Raw genomic sequence first — 6495 nt, 5'->3', positions numbered from 1 at the left:
ACAGACAAGAACAAACAAAAATTACAAACTCCCCTCCGCGCTTCATCTCCCCTGCAATGTCTTGTCTTCCGCTGAAAGGTAAAAAAATCGGTTGAATAAGGTTAAAATATATACACAATTAGTAATGTTAAGCATATTTCTAAACCAATAGCTATTCATAATAGGAAACATACCTCCCCTGGAGTTTGTTTTATAACGATGGACACTCTCTTCTATTCCACTTGCTTTGTGCTCATTAAAACCAACCATCTACAAAAGATACACAATTGCCTATTAGAATCGTTATATAAGTTAAACTAAAGAGTATGCAATAATTAATCATATAAGAAACACGACTTTCTTTGATTTGTTAACTAAAAGAGGGAGACTCCTTTTGTATTTCACGTATTCATGCTCATTAGAACATGCCATGCAATAGATACACAATAAATATTAGATTTCTATAATAAAAATCAAACTAGAGAGTTAGAAGGCTATGAACATCAACAAAACAAATATGTAGACAAACAACAAACAAAAAAACTGCAAACTTCCCCTTGCATTATCTCTATTGTAGTGTCCTGTCGCCTCTGAAGGGAAAAAGTGGTCTGATTAAGGTTAAATAAAGACACAAATAGTAATGGCAAGCATAATTCAAAACAAATAATTTTTTCATAATTGCAAACATACCCATCTAGTGTTTGCTATATAAGTATAGACATTCCATGTTGTATTCCACTTACTCATGCTCACAAGAACAAAGCATAATTCAAAACAAATATTTTTCATAATTGCAAACATACCCCATCTAGAGTTTGCTATATCAGTATAGACATTCCATGTTGTATTCCACTTACTCATGCTCACCAGAACAAGCCATCTACAACAGATACATAACAAGATATTCGACTCATTATACAAGTTAAACTGGAGAGTGTAATGCAACAAACAATCATAATGTGAAACAGACCTGGCTTTGAGCGCTTTTTTATATCAAGGGGGATAATCCATTTTGTATTTTACGTATTTCTGCTCACTGGAATCAAGCGTCTGCCGTACATAGAAATAAAATATTATAATTCTGGTAGAAAATAAATTAGAGAGTTGAACAAAACATGGCCATGCTCAAACTCAACAAAACAAAACATACAAAAAAGAACAAAGAAAAAATTACAAACATCCCCTCCGCGCATCATCTCCCTGCAATGTCTTGTCTGTCCTCGCTGAAAGGGGAAAAAAAATGGGTTGAATAAGGTTAAAATATACACACAATTAGTAATGTTAAACATATTTCTAAACCAGTAGTTATTCATGATAGGAAACAGACCTCCCCTGGAGTTTGTTTTATAACGATGGGCACTCTCTTCTATTCAACTTGCTCGTGCTCATTAAAACCAACCATCTACAAAAGATACACAATAACTATTAGAATCATTATATAAGTTAAACTAAAGAGTATGCAATAATTAATCATAATAAGAAACACGACTTTCTTTGATGTTGTTATATAAAAGGGGAGACTCCATTTTCTATTTCACGTATTCATGCTCATTAGAACATGCCATCTGCAATAGATACACAATAAAATATTAGATTTCTAATAAAAATCAAACTAGAGAGTTTGAAGGCATGAACATCAACAAAAACAAATCATGTAGACAACAACAAACAAAAAATTGCAAACTTTCCCCTTGCACATTATCTCTATTGTAGTGTCCTCTCCGCGCTGAAAGGGAAAAAAGTGGTGTGAATAAGGTAAAATAAAGACACAAATAGTAATGGCAAGCATAATTCAAAACAAATAATTTTCATAATTTCAAAACATACCTCATCTAGAGTTTGCTATACAAGTATAGACATTCCATGTTGTATTCCACTAAATCATGCTCACGAGAACAAGCCATCTACAACACGATACTAATAAGATATTAGACTCATTATACAAGTTAAACTGGAGAGTGTAATGCAACAATCAATCATTATGTGAAACAGACCTGGCTTTGAGCTTTTTTATATAATGGGGGATAATCCATTTTGTATTTTAGTATTTCTACTCACTGGAATCAAGCATCTGCAATACATAGAAATAAAATATTAGAATTCTGGTAGAAAATAAAATAGAGAGTTGAAGGCATGAACTTGTGAACCAACTTAATTCCAGTCCATTTATATTACATGCTATATCTCAAAGTATACAATTTCTTTTAAACTAAACGTAATTTTATTAGGAATAATGCAATCAATGTTATAAAGATAAATAATCATATTTGTGAGAGGGATCCAACCAAATTTAAACATATTGAACATGTTGAGATCGGTAACTTGGGGGTACTCCAAATCCTAGCCTACAGGGTTGTGGAGGAATTGGCACCACTATTCACTCGAGGGCTAAGAACCCAAGCGTGTCGGCTTTGCACCCAAGCTTGAGGTTTGAAACGTGTATGCATTTAGACACTTGGCACTTGATTCTAGGGCACAAGCGTGTCGCCTTTGCACCCAAGCTTGCAGGTTTGAAACCCTGTATGCATTTGGACACTTGGCACTTGATTGTAGGGCACCCTTGAAGCAACCAGGGGATGCTTGTAGCACAAGAGAGGCCTTATGCATTGAGTGAAAATAATTTTTATTTGATTATGTGGGTGAACTGGTCTTAAGTTTCAAGTCGGCTTAAACTGAGCAGACAATTTGAGGAGGTAAACGTCACCCAAGGAATGATATAAATATGAGTGGTGGACGACCCTCATTCTCACCAATCAAGAAACTTATTCCTCATGTGAATACTGAAATAGGACGACGTGTCCGCAACCAAGAAGGAGAAAGGATCAAGTTTGGTTAGGGTTGTTTTTGAGACTGTTTTGGGTTGTGGTTATGCAGGTAATGACAACAAGTAAAAGGAGACAAGGCAGAGACTTTTGAGGACGAAATCTGAGAATGAAAACAGAAGCAGACGCTCTCTGACACACCGAGATTTTTGAAGTATTGCAAGTGGACGAAATTATGACTATTCCAGGGTCGAGTAGCCTACTTGCAGCCAAAGTAGGCAGATTCATCTACACTAGGAGTGAAAAAATCAAAGTTGTTGGAGTCGTTTGTATGTTTGTTGGATTGCTTTAGGTTGCGCTAGTTAGGGTGAGTTCTTCAGAAAACAGTCTCGCACAGATCCAAGGGTTTTGGAGAACAGAAGAGGACGTCTACAAGGAGGAAAAGTACAGGATTGGTGTCCTAGTAAAGGACAATATTTGTAGTATCCAAAAGAACAGTTTTTAGAGGGTTGTAGTGGCTTGCTTCACGCCCTAAGTATACTCACTTGAGAAGTAATTTGAGGACTGTTAGAATGGAAATAGAAGGGATGCTCAGGAAAAGGAGGAGGTCAATGGAGCAATTTGATTAGCCCAAGTTTGTTGTTGGAGAACGATTATTGACAGTGATTGGTGGAAGCCCTCCATGCCATAACTTTGTCTCATTGAAGCAACGAGTAGGAAACAAAAGAAGTCCCTAACAATTGTGTTCTTGAACGACTAGGGAGAAGCTAGTGTGCAAGAATTCCGAAAGGAGATGATGAGCAGTAGTGGGCAGCTAGAGTTGTTCACAAACTGAGTGGTGAACAACTCAACATAAGATCCTATGTCTTGGTTTTTGATGCAGTAATGATCAGCTGGAGGGCAGATTGGAGCTGTGTTCAGTCACCTAAACCAAAAGTAACATTGATAGAGGTAGATTGGTGTTGTTGCAGGTCGGGAAGCCAACGCACGGGAAGATATGTTACGGATACGACCAGTGGAGTTGTGAAGTGCACTAGATCAACTAGTAAGTCAGCGCATCTTGTTAGGGGTAGATTGGTGGTCAAAGTTGTTGAGACCAAACCCTAGTTTGTATTACTTGTATCAGTGATTGTTTGAGGGCCATGATCCCAAGTACAGAGGTGTGTGTGTGATGTGGACCAAATAGCTCTAAATTTAAACATACCATTTTATGTCTATGTAAAACCATTATTTAAGTGGTACTACTCGAGAAACATGCTAGAAGGATAAATAAAACATCAAACTATCAAATAAGAATAATATTTTGCTTGGAAAACAGCATGATCACCCATCCTCTCTGTTGCATCTACATTTGCTAGGCTATCTTCTCCACTCGATCCTCCCAAACACTACCAATTTAGTCACTCGCTGAACAAAGTAATATATATGAGATCACGAATAAACCATGGAGCTAAAAGGATAAATATATACAAAGCGATGAATTAACCATACACATACCTACCCTCCATACACATACCTACCCTCCCTTGCTAATATTATAACATGAACAATCATGAAAAACAATCCAATGCGACATTTCCATTTCTTTCATATCAAAGTTCTAGGAAATATATTGAATCTCGCACTGATGAACAAAATCATACTACCTAGAAACCATGACAAAATGATAAATCATTATGCACCTAACAAATATTTCAGGGTATTAAAGGACTATTATTGTGCAGGAGAAAAGTAGCTTCCCATCCTCTGTGCCATGTTTGTAGAATGTCTAGTGCATCTTCACCACTTGACCTTTGTAAACCATACGATTGTAGTTGTTCACTACATAAAAAAGATCAATATAGTTGACTGTTAGAGCATAATCAAACAAATCGCGCCACAAATTATTGAAAGATACTTTTAATTGAAGTGCATTGCATGTAGATATGTTGAATCACCTTCATTTATGAACAATAAACTCAATTTTCTCATGATTGAAGTGCATTGCATGTAGATATCTTGACTCACCTTCATCTATGAAGAATAACCTCACTTTTCTCTCTCGCTTCATTCATTTCGCACCCAAAATCGAAACCAAGACAAAACTACAAGAAACATTAAAGAAACAAAAAAACAAAACAAAGCAAGAGTACAACACACTTCAACAAGAGAAACCAAGACTAAAATTCAAAAAACAAAAAAAAAATTCAAAACAAAGGAAAAGGAGTACAACACGCATGGCCATGCTCAAAACTCAACAAAACAAAAACGTACAGACAAGAACAAACGAAAAAATTCCAAACATCCTCCGCGCATCATCTCCCCTGCAATGTTGTCCTCCGCTGAAAGGTAAAAAAATCGGTTGAATAAGGTTAAAATATATACACAATTAGTAATGTTAAACATATTTCTAAACCAATAGCTAATATTCATATAGGAAACATACCTCCCCTGGAGTTTGTTTTATAACGATGGACACTCTCTTCTATTCCACTTGCTCGTGCTCATTAAAACCAAACCATCTACAAAAGATACACACAATTGCCTATTAGAATCGTTATATAAGTTAAACTAAAGAGTATGCAATAATTAATCATAATAAGAAACACGACTTTCTTTGATATTGTTACATAAAAGGGGGAGACTCCATTTTGTATTTCACGTTCATATATTCTCATTAGAACATGCCATCTGCAATAGATACACAATAAAATATTAGATTTCTAATAAAAATAACTAGAGGTGTAGAAGGCATGAACATCAACAAAAACAAAATCATGTAGACAACAACAAACAAAAAACTGCAAACTTCCCCTTTGCACATTATCTCTATTGTAGTGTCATGTCTGCCTCTGAAAGGGAAAAAAGTGGTGTGAATAAGGTTGAAATAAAGACACAAATAGTAATGGCAAGCATAATTCAAAACAAATAATATTTCATAATTGCAAACATACCCCATCTAGAGTTTTCTATATAAGTATAGACATTCCATGTTGTATTCCACTTACTCATGCTCACCAGAACAAGCCATCTACAACAGATACATAACATGATATTCGACTCATTATACAAGTTAAACTGGAGAGTGTAATGGAACAAACAATCATAATGTGAAACAGACTTGGCTTTGAGCGCTTTTTTATATCAAGGGGGATAATCCATTTTGTTTTACGTATTTCTGCTCACTGGAATCAAGCGTCTGCCGTACATAGAAATAAAATATTATAATTCTGGTAGAAAATAAATTAGAGAGTTGAACAAAACATGGCCATGCTCAAACTCAACAAAACAAAACATACAAAAAAGAACAAAGAAAAAATTACAAACATCCCCTCCGCGCATCATCTCCCCTGCAATGTCTTGTCCTCCGCTGAAAGGGGAAAAAATGGGTTGAATAAGGTTAAAATATACACACAATTAGTAATGTTAAACATATTTCTAAACAGTAGTTATTCATGATAGGAAAACTGACCTCCCTGGAGTTTGTTTTATAACGTTGGGCACTCTCTTCTATTCAACTTGCTCAGGTCATTAAACCAACATCTACAAAAGATACACAATAACCTATTAGAATCATTATATAAGTTAAACTAAAGAGTATGCAATAATTAATCATAAATAAGAAACACGACTTTCTTTGATGTTGTTATATAAAGGGGAGACTCATTTTCTATTTCACGTATTCATGCTCTTTAGAAAATGCCATCTGCAATAGATACACAATAAAATATTAGATTTCTAATAAAATCAAACTAGAGAGTTTGAAGGCATGAAC

General features: G+C 35.3%; 1 long non-coding RNA gene across 1 annotated transcript; it reads right to left on the bottom strand.

Moving 5' to 3' along the window:
* Positions 1 to 5474: 5474 nt before the first annotated feature.
* On the bottom strand, positions 5475 to 6084 carry LOC149254202 (uncharacterized). Its single transcript, XR_016266276.1, has 3 exons — positions 5842 to 6084; positions 5675 to 5751; positions 5475 to 5572 (listed from the first exon to the last, which is right to left on the bottom strand). It is a non-coding gene; the product is annotated as an uncharacterized LOC149254202 (long non-coding RNA).
* Between the last annotated feature and the right edge of the window lie 411 nt (positions 6085 to 6495).

This window comes from Pinus tabuliformis, chromosome 7 (assembly GCF_031772625.1).
Source record: "Pinus tabuliformis cultivar Carrire ecotype Pingquan chromosome 7, CPIR1, whole genome shotgun sequence".
Taxonomy (NCBI): Eukaryota; Viridiplantae; Streptophyta; class Pinopsida; order Pinales; family Pinaceae; genus Pinus; species Pinus tabuliformis.
This window is presented reverse-complemented; position numbering and strand designations above follow the sequence as displayed.